The 13,051-nt window shown below is 40.7% G+C and overlaps 1 protein-coding gene and 1 long non-coding RNA gene across 4 annotated transcripts in view; one reads left to right on the forward strand and one right to left on the reverse strand.

The window, feature by feature from the left end:
- Positions 1-13,051, forward strand: part of KLHL29 (kelch like family member 29) — a 424,682-nt gene that overhangs the window by 216,482 nt on the left and 195,149 nt on the right. The window lies entirely within an intron of this gene.
- On the reverse strand, positions 436-11,946 carry LOC310703446. Of its 2 annotated transcripts, none has more exons than XR_014524128.1 (3): positions 11,062-11,946; positions 9,805-10,134; positions 436-633 (listed from the first exon to the last, which is right to left on the reverse strand). It is a non-coding gene; the product is annotated as an uncharacterized lncRNA (long non-coding RNA). The 2 variants fall into 2 exon arrangements; XR_014524129.1 differs by lacking the exon at positions 436-633 and adding an exon at positions 8,001-8,054 and having other exon boundaries at positions 11,062-11,138.

Genomic DNA, 13,051 nt, shown 5'->3' on the forward strand with positions numbered 1-13,051 from the left:
CGGAAAACCCTTTCGTCTAGCGAGTTTTCTGTCTTGCGAGGCATTCGTCTTGCGGGGCACCACTGTATAAGAATAGCAGTGACAGGGAAACTAATTAAAAGTTGGGTATTTAGTGCCTCTGGTACTATGCTGTGGAACACCTTTCCCACAGATATTTGGCAAACGTCCTCACTTTTGACTTTCAGGGATCTGTGGAAGACCCGTCTGTGCCAACAGGCCTTTATAGATGTTTAATTAGCCAGTCACTTCAATGATTTTTTTTGTATTTAATGGCGTTTTGTGTTTTATTGTTGTCCACTGCTCTGGTATTTTATGAGATGGCGATACAGAAAAACCTTTGCCAATAAATAATGAATGAATAAATCAGCAAATGCAAAGAGAACTCTGGTGATTTATTTAATTTGCAAATTGAATATGGGATAGACTTAATAATAATTGATTTAAGGTAGCAAATAGCCATTGTTTGGGAATCTGCCTGCAAGCTGATCTAGAATAAAAACAAGATTTCCCGGTCTTACAGAGGCCACAATTATCATTTCTTGCAACTTGGCAAAGTCTTCAGAAGTGTCCATTGGAACAATCATTTAGGAACAATCATCTTTAGACAATCTTGAATCCTGTTTGATGGCACAGCTTGAAAAAAGAAAAAAGAAAAGATAGTTCTGAGAGACCCAGACCCAGGCAATGCTACATTTATTTGAACCCAGAATTTATCTGTTCCTGTGAGATAAATCCTGCACCTGCTACCTAGTCCCTGTGGGAATGGACAGACAGAGTGAGAGTGCAGAGGCTTGAGGTGTGTTTGCTTTCTCTCCTCAGGTGTAATCTCTGGGGCAAAGTAAGAATGGAACAGGCCTTGCGTTCTGTACATAAATCATCAGCTATTGAAGGCAGGCATGAATGTAAGTCATGTATTCTCCTACAGAAGCCTTCACTTTGGAGAAGGAAATCCTTGCACGGGGGAATAGACACCCCTCATGTTTCTATTGAAGACATTTAACTTGATATTTTCAATGCAACTTGGGGGAAAGTAGCTGAGAGTAATAGGAGCCTTTTATTCCTCTAATGCCCCAATCATTTTGTGCTATCCCCTTTTTTCATTGTGATGTCTTTAATATGCTGATTTATCTTTGTCCATGTCTCCTTGAATTGTGTTCAGCCAACTTACTACCAATTCCAGATAATCTGTATTTATACTTGGGGAATCAAATGGAGACTAATTCAGTGTTTACACTTAAAAGGCAAGAGTTGATGCTATTGAAATCTAAAATAAAAACCTGTTTTGATAAATTGTTCCAGAAGCAATAAATTAATAGTAAAGCGACAGAGAAAGGTAAGCACAGAACGTTTGAATCATAGTAAGGCTTCTATCATTCAAGCTGGAAGCTTACCAATTTAACACGTTGTTGCTTAGTATTGTTCTGAGTTGGGCAAGGAAGTAAACTGCATGTGAGACTTTTCTAACCCTTGGCTCCAACAAGTGTGATATATATGGCTCACTTCCTCTGTTAAGGTGATAGCCTGGGTGATGGGCCATTAGGGGAAACAAAGGAAAGGAGACAAATGGGAGAGCAGAGAGGTAAAGTAGCAAGCAAGAAGGTTTGAGCACAGTGTTTGATTTCTGTTTGAATCCAAGGCTGCAGCTATGGGAGAAACAAGGCCCCTTCGAGGTGTTAATGCAGGGAAACCCTCCACTATAGGCTCAGGTTGCACATATCTGTAAATAAACCATATATCATAAAATCACTGCCGTCACCGCTGTGCCTCATTCCCAAAGGAAGCGTGGAACCCCTGGAATCTCACACCACTCAGAGATTAGTGTGGTGTACAACTGTATTATTAAATATCTTGTTGGATTGTGAGGCGCACTGTTCTTAAGCTCAGAAATAGAAGTCCTCCTAGCTGGAGAAGACTTCTGCAGTAGACCAAGTTTCTTGTGCAGCTGCTGGTGTGTGTGTGTGTGTAGCAGTTTCTTAGCAAGCAGTCTTGCTTGACACCCTCGGCAGTACTCACTTCCTTGTTTTATAGCTGGATATCAATCATGGCATGAGAAATCAGTGACTGGTAAATGTCACCCGCTACTTCTCAAATAGTGTAAATTTTACCGTCTGTGCTGTGTTTCGTCACATTAATCCCAACCACCCCCTGATCAAAACGTGGATAGAGGATGAGAGCCAAGAGCGAACTGGTTTCTTACGGCGTATGCCTAGTTTATTAACACAAATTAAAGAAGAGATGTTGTTCTAATTGGTATTAGTGCACTGGAAATGCTTTGGCCTCTGCATTTTATTCATGGGGCCTTTATTATCTGAAGACAGTTCAAGCATTTGCTTCCCCCTGCCCATCCTCAGGAGCTGCCGGAGAAAGATATAAAGAGCGTCTGCTGAGGAATTAAAGCAAATGGAAAGTAATTTCCAAATTCCAGGGGTTTTAAGTTTGATAACCTCTGCCTGCTTCCAGCAGTAAGCTTGACTTCTTTTCTGGAGTAGCAGAAAATGCCTATGATAATACAAACATTAAACAGGATGAGAACTCATCCAAGGAACCACAGCTAGCTGCACCTTTCGTGAAAACACCCTTGTATGTTGTTGTTGTTGTTGTTTAGTCGTTTAGTTGTGTCCGACTCTTCATGACCCCTTGGACCAGAGCACGCCAGGCATTCCTGTCTTCCACTGCCTCCCGCAGTTTGGTCAGACTCATGCTGGTAGCTTCGACAACACTGTCCAACCATCTCGTCCTCTGTCGTCCCCTTCTCCTTGTGCCCTCCATCTTTCCCAGCATCAGGGTCTTGTCCAGGGAGTCTTCTCTTCCCATGAGGTGGCCAAAGTATTGGAGCCTCAGCTTCACGATCTGTCCTTCCAGTGAGCACTCAGGGCTGGTTTCCTTCAGAATGGAGAGGTTTGATCTTATTGCAGTCCATGGGACTCTCAAGAGTCTCCTCCAGCACCATAATTCAAAAGCATCAATTCTTCGGTGATCAGCCTTCTTTATGGTCCAGCTCTCACTTCCATACATCACTACTGGGAAAACCATAGCTTTAACTATACGGATCTTTGTTGGCAAGGTGATGTCTCTGCTTTTTAAGATGCTCTCTAGGTTTGTCATTGCTTTTCTCCCAAGAAGCAGGCGTCTTTTAATTTCGTGGCTGCTGTCACCATCTGCAGTGATCATGGACCCTTGTATAGGTTTAAAAAATAAAGGCTGTTGAGGTGCTCTTGAGACTTAATAAGAAGCCCAATGCAGGGGATTATGTACTATGTAAAGTATTGATTTCAATTTCAATAGGTTGCTAGGACCACTCTCCATTTAGTGGCAGGAGTCAGCTTTTGTTATACTACAGGGTGGTGCAGATCTTTCAGCTGTCCAGGAAAGAGTAGCTTCAGTTCTGAATTTTCTTCTGCCTCCTGCATTGTCTTATGCTCACTCAAAAGCAGATATAGTAGTACCTTGGAAGTTGAACGGAATCCGTTCCGGAAGTCCATTCAACTTCCAAAATGTTCGGAAACCAAAGGGTGGCTTCCGATTGGCTTCAGGAAGCTCCTACAGCCAATCGGAAGCTGTGGAAACCCCATCAGACATTTGGCTTCCCAAAATAGTTCGCAAACCGGAACAGTCACTTCTGGTTTGCGGCGTTTGGGAGCCAAAATTTTCAGGAACTAAGCTGTTCCAAAACCAAGGTACGACTGTACTAGAATGCATTAGACTTGACCTGTGTATCCGTAAACTCCCAAGAAAGGGGCTTCCACAAAGTCCATTGTAGAACAAACAGTATAGTGAAAACCTAGGTAGTGTTTCAATACATCTAGCACATTTAAAACTCTAAAATCTGTTTTAAAGCCTGCTGGAGATAGATAGATAGATATATATATATATATATATATATATATATATATATATATATATATATATATGTCTCCAGTAAGCAAAGGAACTTCAGCAGGATGGGGGCTTGCCCAACTGGAAGAGAGTTCCACAAAACGGAGCCCACAGTATTAAGCAGATAGCTCCTTGTCAATACGAGTGATGGGGACCACTAACAGTGGCTCTTCCAAAGACCTCAGAGATCAAGCAGGTATACAAGGGATCAGGCAGTCCCTTGAGGTATCCTGGATCCAAGTCATTAAGGGCCTTGCAAATTAATAAATTTGAACCTAGGTGAACCTGGAGTGGGCTTTCCAGATGCACAATGGCTGCCAAACATAATCTTCTGGTTCAAACTGTTCTGTATACATGTAGCATTAAGGTGCACCTCTCATGACAGAAAAAATGTTTGCCTTAATCAATAATGGTGCAATAGAAAGCTGTAAGGAGCACTACTACCTTAGATAGCATTTCTTTCAATCACAGTCCAAGCTGCCTGTGTGCAAAAATCAGCTTTTGTGCTTTTAATTAGTACTGGTTGAGCACTTTTAGCTGAATTATGTATTTGATGAATATAATAATGTTGTTGCCTATCATGTAAATTATTCAGGAAGAGTATTTTTCCAGGTCTTTGAATAATGGAATTATTCATAGTGTAGGTGTTGTACATTCCACTTGTCTTGTCACTTGCCAATGAGTTTAGCATTGGAAGAATCCAATATTTTAACTGATAATATTACAAGTTTCTAGTACTCATTGAAACAAGAGGAAACCAGATATGTTTGGATAGTATCTGAGGAATGCTGAAAAACCAGAAGTAGGTTAGAAATAAATCAGTGGTCTGTGTTTTGGACTTCCAGGTCTCCATACATCTCCATATGTTTTCCATACAAGTAACCCTAGCTCACATAACTCCTCTTACCAACTTAAGTGACTCTCTTTCAGCAACTTCCCTCTTTTTCTGCTGCTAATCCTTGCAAAACAAAACACTAAATTCTCATAAAGCCATATTTTTGGAAGCGGGATAACTTGCGGAGTTAGCAGATATATGCAGATTTACTTAATTAGCATAAATCTGGGCATAGAATGTTAGTTTCCTGAGTACACAGAGTGCTGTTCAGAGGTTTTTTTTTCCAAATGTGTTGTAGAATAAATAATTTTATTCTCTTCCCAGCCAGATTCGTTCTTATTTTAAAGCATGGGGCAGGTTTTTTCTTCTTCTGAAGGGCACCAAGTTGGATCATTTAGACGACAGAGGAATTTGAGGGAAATGTTACTGTTTTAAAAATGCAAAAATGCAATTCGTCGGCACCACCACCCCGTCGCTCATTTAGTGCTTTGTTGTTGTGTCTGAAGTGTCCAGGAACTAGACCAATTGATATTGTGGAGCTTGCCTGTAGGTGTATATCAGGTTAAATGGATCTGTTTCGTAGTTAAAGCGCATGCCTTTCTTTGGGGAGTTAATAACATTGCCAGCAAATTGTGCGAAGAATTGTTCGGGAAGTAATGGAAAGGATATGGAATTAAATTTCTAGTGACATAGAAATATAGTGTAAGACGTTGTGGCCTGCGACACGATGGACCTTTATATATTGCTTTGGGGGCAGGTGCCAAAAAAAAAAAGAAAAGGGGAAAAAAGCCCAATTTTGGATTGGAACTTGGTCCTTCCTTTTACTTATGGCACAAGTCTTGCTAATATATGCTTCAGAATTCCTTCTTGTACGTTTGGATCAAATTCATTCAAATCAGCAGCTGAAAGAAAAACAAATTCGTGGATTCTTTTCTTTTAAAAGGGGAAATGAGACTCATGCCATTACAAATTTATTTTCCTATATTAATCTGCCAGTTAGTAGAATTAAAGCGTAATTTAAAGGTTTAGAGGTTCTTTGCGAAGTATGAAATAAGCCAGAGGCACAGTGGCGGCTTGAAGACTTGAATGATTGCCAGTCCGCCTGGGCTTCAGCCCATTAGGGTCATCAGTCTCGCCAAAATGAAGAGGGTGTTGATGTTATACATTTGTCCAAGGACATTTTTTTTTACAAAAAACCCCTGATGTACTGGAATTCCTTCTAATCTGTTCTATTTCTTGCCTTGGGAAGGAGGGGGTGATGTGTGCTTACTGTGGCTGACTTCCTTGCTTGGCTTTTTTTCTCAGAAAAAAACTACTTTGGCAAGCCGACTAACTCAGCGGTATCTTCTCTTTATTAGTCTGGAAGATCTTTCAATGGTAGATTTAATTTAAGGCAAGCTAAATCACATCTAGACAAATATATCTGTTATGGAAATGCATTTAATGAATTCCTCGGGCACTAAATAACTGCTTTGATGTAGCATACTAATATAAAAAGCAGTATTTGTATAACTCTCAGAGTAATAGCAATAATAAAATTAAAAATGAAGCCATGGATAGAAATTTGCATGTACATTTTGGCAAACATGATTACTCTTATTGCAGATGTGACTGTGAGAGCAGGAACGGTAAACATGCAAGCTCCTGAAAAAAAGGTGCAATTTTCCAACCTGAGCCGAAAGCATCATGAAAGAATCATTTCCACCCAAAGGCAGCAGAGCAATTTTAATGTCAACCCTTTCTGTCTGCTTTGTTTAATGCTGTACAGTTCTGTCTTGCAGAGGATCTTTGCTGTTAGAATTAACGTTGAAATATTGTGATAATGGTGAATTCAAAAATTAAAAGCAAATAAGAGCAAATAATAAAAGCTTCCGATGAATGTTAGGTTACAGTCGTTTGCCTGGTATTAAGCATTTTGCACAAAGACCTACAAATGCATTTAGTTGGAAATTAGTATTGCAGGTACTTATAGAATTGTGTAGGTGTGTTTCTGAAGTCGAGGACGTGTGTTAAGTGCCTCAGATTAAATGTTTGGCCTTGCACTCAGTTATGCATGCTTACAACATTGATCAGCCTTCAGTGTGTTTATTAGTTAATGTTCCAAGAAAGTCAGCAGAATTTGTTATGAATAACTGGCGGGTGGCGCTGTGGGTTAAACCACAGAGCCTAGGACTTGCCAATCAGAAGGTCGGCGGTTCGAATCCCCATGAGGGGATGAGCTTCCATTGCTCGGTCCCTGCTCCTGCCAACCTAGCAGTTCAAAAGCACGTCAAAGTGCAAGTAGATAAATAGGTACCGCTCCGGCGGGAAGGTAAATGGCGTTTCCGTGCGCTGCTCTGGTTCGCCAGAAGCGGCTTAGTCCTGCTGGCCACATGACCCGGAAGCTGTACACCGGCTCCTCGGCCAATAAAGCGAGATGAGCGCTGCAACCCGAGTCGGCCACGACTGGACCTAATGGTCAAGGGTCCCTTAACCTTTACCTTTATAATGAAATACTGAAGTGTTCAGTACAGCTGTTCAGCTACTGCTTCCTCTGATTTTCCACACCCACCCACTACCACTACCCAGTTAGGGCAACCCAGCCAGATGGGCGAGATATAAACAATAAAATTATTATTATTAGTTAACATTCCATACCTTGTCCAATTGCTTTATGGTCTCCCCCTCCACTTGTATCCTGATTTATTTATATTTATTTAAAAGATTTATATCCCACTTTTTGCCACATCTGCATCTCAAACATGCTTTTTAAAAAACAAAAAACAAATAAATACTGTATACAGAATTTAAAGCATAAATTAAAAACCAGTGATGAAAACATCAAGATAGCATTCATAGGAAACATAGTTTGATGTATCACAGTATTTTAATATTCTTTTGGAAGCCGCCCAGAGTGGCTGGGGAAACCCAGCCAGATGGGCGGGGTATAAATAATAATAATAATAATAATAATAATAATAATAATAATAATAATAATAATAAATTATTATTATTATTATTATTATTATTATTATTATTATTATTATTATTATTATAGGATGATCTAGCTCAGTTCATTCTACACCGAACTGCAGTGGCTTTATAGGTTTTCAGGTGGTGAATTTTTTCTACTGTTACTGGAAGCACCAGGAAGTGAACCTGGGACCCAGTGCATGCATAGGAAAACATCTGCTTTATCATGCAAAGCAGATGTTCTACTATGCTATGGCTCTTTTCCTAAAAGATCGTTCATGGTGCAATACAGCCATTTTAACCAGGCACCTGAAACTTAGTAGGACGGCGCATGCCGGATTTGCAGCTCCCCCAAGTCTGCTGAGATCCCTCTCTTACGCATGGGTTGGTGCTATATTGGGAACATAAGCAAAAGTGCTCAACAGAATGAACTATGGAAATCAAGAGAATGATAAGGGCTTTCGTGATTTCTGAGCATAAACTGAAGTTACAATGCATACATAAAGCCCAATGTGAAATGGATCACTGAGGAAATTGCATATCAGTTATTCCACATGAAAACAATTCCCAGCTCGTAAATACCTTAGTATAATAGGGGGAAAGCACTTTATATTTCTGTTCTATTCTATTCTATTCTATTCTACTCCACCCTTCATCAAGGATCACAGGATGGTTTGCAAAATAAAAACACAAAATGCATAGCATAGTAACAAACAAAAACAATCCCCCCTTTATAACCTGTCTCCTTAAGAGATTTATTTTCTCTGCAATAGGAGCGTTTAAATATGCTTTTCTACGAGATGCACCTATGGTCCGAGACAGTATATTCCCAGAAAGGTTACACCACGTGATGCTATGGCGTGTGTAATTTGCTTTAGACTCAATCTCAATTCACATAAAGCATTTGAATGGAAACATATCAAATCCAGCATATTTATTAATCAATAACTGAATGTTTATAGCTGCCCCATACCACAAGTTGTTATATCATTGCCAGAATAGTCTGCTTCTGTTCCTTCAGTGAGCTCAGGGCAGCATACACAAATCAACCCTGTGAGGTAAAAGGAGGCTGAGAGATGGTGACAGGAGGGAGTCCGCATCATGGCTGGCAAAATTCGAACCCAAGTCCCCAGAGTCCTAGTCCAACATTCCAACCACAGCGCCACATGTGTTGAGGGTGGTCAGAGAGGGGGAGGGCTCATTGCAACAGAATGCCTACAAATGATCCTTAATGGTTGGTGGGGAAATTGTCAGTCACATTTCTCGTTTTGTCCCCACCTCCTTTAAGCCAGAGGAAGGGGGCAAGCAAGGCATGTGAGGAAAAGCAATATAAGTACTTGTGGGGAGAGACTACAGTTTTGAGTCATACACAGCTGGACAGACAAGGAAAGAGCAGGCTCTGGGAAGTACCTTTTTGGGGGGAGAGGTGTCTGCTTCTCTCTGGAAATCTAACGGGGGGCAGTGCATTTGTCTGCTCAGCTATCACTCAATCTGTATATTTACCGTATTTTTCGCTCTATAGGGCGCACCAGACCATAGGGTGCACCTAGTTTTTTTGGGGGCGGGAAATAAAGGGGGAAAATTATTTTCCCCCCCAGCCCCAAAGATCAAAGAAGCCAAGACAGCCAGCGGGATCCATAAAAAGGAAGCCAAGACAGCGAGCGGGATGGATCCTGCTGGCTGTCTTGGCTTCCTTTTTAGCCGTGAGCTTCGGGCTCCCCGGGCTTCGGGCTGCAGACTGCTATCTGCAAGCCTTGGGAGCCCGGCGGGAACTCCCGCCGCGCTCCGAAGGCTTGCGGATAGCTTCCTGAAGCCTGGAGAGCGAGAGGGGTCAGTGCGCACCGACCCCTCTCGCTCTCCAGGCTTCAGCGAAAGCCTGCATTCGCTCCATAGGACGCACACACATTTCCCCTTCATTTTTGGAGGGGGAAAAGTGCGTCCTATAGAGCGACAAATACGGTAGTTGATTGTGGCTGACTACTGCTGTATTGTTGCCTTGCATTTTGGGTGTTTTCCATCTCCTAGCAGCCAATTTCTGTTATTAAATTAGTAGCATTACCGGTCAGACACACAGTAAAGCAATTTACGGATCAGAAACATGTCCTAACCAACTTAAGAATGCATAGTAGCAAATATTTTACCTTGTAGCATCAAATTCTTACTACTGCCCAAATTACCTGTCGTTGGAAAATTACAGGTCTGTCACCTGTGTGTTGTTGGAGCCAGCTGATTTCGCTAGTCAAGGCCTTGGGAAAGTAGAAAGTAGTACACAGTTATTTCCTTTTTGAAGTCTTTAGACAGGTTGTCATCAAAGCATGCATCCTTTTAAACCAATTTAGTTACCGTTGAAGATGGAAGCCGTTCTTGTTTGTTTGCGTAAACCCCGAGGACACACATATCTTAATATATGCACACACGAAACAACCCACCTGTCTCTGTAGGTGTTTTTGCTTCCATTTTGATACTGTTTGCTAAAAATCGAAACATAGAAACAAACTTTTCAGCACTTCTGGGCTGTGCGAGAACGTTGCTTCACAACTCTGAAGTAATTGAGTGCTACTTCATCAGTGACATTTCTTGCTGAATAAAGGTTTGTGGTTTGGGGAGCTAGTTCAGTTCTGCTTAGCTTGCGAGAGCAGTTAAATTGCCTCGTCAGGTGCAGTGCTCCATCTTGCATGTAATAATGTAGTTTAATTCCTACACTCTTGGTTTAACAGGACCAAATATAATAATGTTGTGTACACCCCAGTCTCCAAGCATCAAGAGATTCCTGGGATTTCAGGTGTATATACCAGGTGAATATACTTGGAATGAAGGTCAATGGAGACTGTGGTGTCTTTAGAATATATGTTTATATTTACACATATATACAACCTGAGCACGAGGCACGAGTGGTGCTGTGGTCTAAACCACTGAGCCTAGGGCTTGCCAATTGGAAGGTTGGCGGTTCAAATCCCTGTGATGGGGTGAGCTCCCGTTGTTTGGTCCCAGCTCCTGCCCACCTAGCAGTTCAAAAGCACATCAAAGTGCAAGTAGATAAGTAGGTACCATACCGGTGGGAAGGTACACAGTGTTTCCGTGCTATGCTCTCGTTCGCCAGAAGCGGCTTAGTCATTCTGGCCACATGACCCGGAAGCTGTCTGTGGACAAACGCCGGCTCCCTCGGCCTATAGAGCGAGATGAGCCCGCAACCCCAGAATCATCCGCAACTGGACCTTACGGTCAGGGTTACCTTTACCTTTTTACAACCTGAGCTCAGGAAGGAAGGGGTCAGAGCACTAGCACCCTGACATATCTTGCTTCCCAATTAGGTTTCTATAGAAGCCCCCACCCCAAACCATAGCTTTAGGATTCAGCCCATGGAGAAGAGTCAAAACCCTCTGCCTGAATTCACTCACAAAAGTATCCTCCCCTGGCCTATTTTTCTCTTTCCTAGGATGATGTAGCATCCAGCCAGGTGAATGGCGGACAGCACCTCCACTTGTTGCTATGGCAACATGCCCCACTCTTTCATCATGCAGAAATATGGTGCTTATCTAAGCGCTGTGGCCATTAGCATAACAGAAACTGGTCTGACTGGTTTAGCAGTGGCTTCTACTAAATTCCAAACCTCACAGATACTGAATCAGTGGCCTGGAAGAGACTCATGGATATCATGAAAACTGACCCCCACCCCCACCCCCTGCTCTGAAAGCCTTGTAACACTATATATTCTTAAAATTATTTCTTTGCATAATACTTTCCCCCCCCAAAAGTTAGCTGCTTGTGAAATGCTTTATACAATTGTGTTCCTACCAATAACTGGAGCTCATAAGCACTTATATAATATAGATATTTTCTTTTGAATCTTACATATAATTAGAGTTTGTATTTTTGACGTTGTATGTCATGTCCTTGACATACTTACTGTTCTTGGAATAATTCATGCGAAATGTATCTCAACTGTATGAATCAGTAAACACATTTTGTCTAATTCTAAGCCCATTCACGCTTTGTAGGTAGGGTGTCGTTAAACTATATCTGATTAACTTCCTAGAAAATGTCATATTAAGGAAAGGAGTTTAAAGGGGTGGGGAGGAATGAAAAATGAAACAGATGAAAGAATGGAGAGAAAGTAATACTGGTGAGAATGGAGGAAAGACTAGAGAGGGAAAATAACAAAATGTTATGATGGTGTTAACAAAGAGAGTGTGCTTATTCATAAGAGGATTCACATGGTTTATAGCTGAAATTGGTGAAGTAAATTGATATGTGGAAGCACGCCATACTTACACATAAGAAAAATGGTTATAAACCAGACTATTCACAAAATAACCTACCTAAATTGTTTTGCTTATGTTTATGGAACATTCATCCTTCCTAATTAACATCTCAAATTAACAAGTGAGATGCTGATTTATAACATGCAGGTATCTCTACTATCCTGTTGAATACTTTTATAAGATGCAATATATATGGCACCACATATGGAAATGGTTATTCAGTAGATGAAATAACAAAATCATGAAACTGAATCACCAAGACTGAAAGCTATTCCTTGGACCTTTGCACTCAGTAATAGTATGACCATATAAGATTATTTGCTCTTCAGCAATTTTGCTGCTTTTAGTCTGTCATGTGAAAGACCTGGGCCAGACATCTTGAAATGGAAGCAGTTCTTAATGTGCTATTTTATTTTTTTTAATGGAGATTGTGCTCTTTTATGCACTCATTGTTGCTGAGAGAGGAGTACTTTGCCTTGTAAAATATCACAGATTATTTCTATTGTCAATGAAAATTACATACTGATCTTCAACTGAAAATGAAGGTTTGTCTTCCTTGCAAAACTGGACACAAGTTATTTCATACCTGCCAGTGGGTGGATTTGCTCTGTAGCACCTTTCACTCATTAGTCGTGCAGCTGGGAACAAACACCTGAGCACTACTCCTTTCTCAAACTGATTGCTTAGATATATAGATCTCTTTCTCTAGCAATGGAGGGGCACTCTTGCACTATTGAGCATCAAAAATGGGACAGAACAGCAGCCACCCAGAAAATTTATGGTATAAAAGGTTTGAGAATTTCAGGCAGTAAAAGTTATGGGACGAAACAATTAAGTCTATCCTTTTAAAATATTTCAATTGAACATAATAAAATGAAAAAATATAAAAGGAAACAAAAAGTGCCCTAATAAAAATATGAAAAAATCTATAATTCTTTATATAGTTGTCTAATACAAAGGTATATAAGTAAAATTATTGTTATTAGGCATATACATTTACGTATAACTTACTATATATTTTAAATGAATACCTTCAAAATGTCATTATATTTGTCCATATGCAGTCTATGTCTATAAGCTATTGGTTTGTATATTGCAAGAGTTGTCATATCTCCTATCCATTGAT

This window comes from Podarcis liolepis, assembly GCF_965112155.1.
Source record: "Podarcis liolepis genome assembly, chromosome: 3".
NCBI lineage: Eukaryota > Metazoa > Chordata > Lepidosauria > Squamata > Lacertidae > Podarcis > Podarcis liolepis.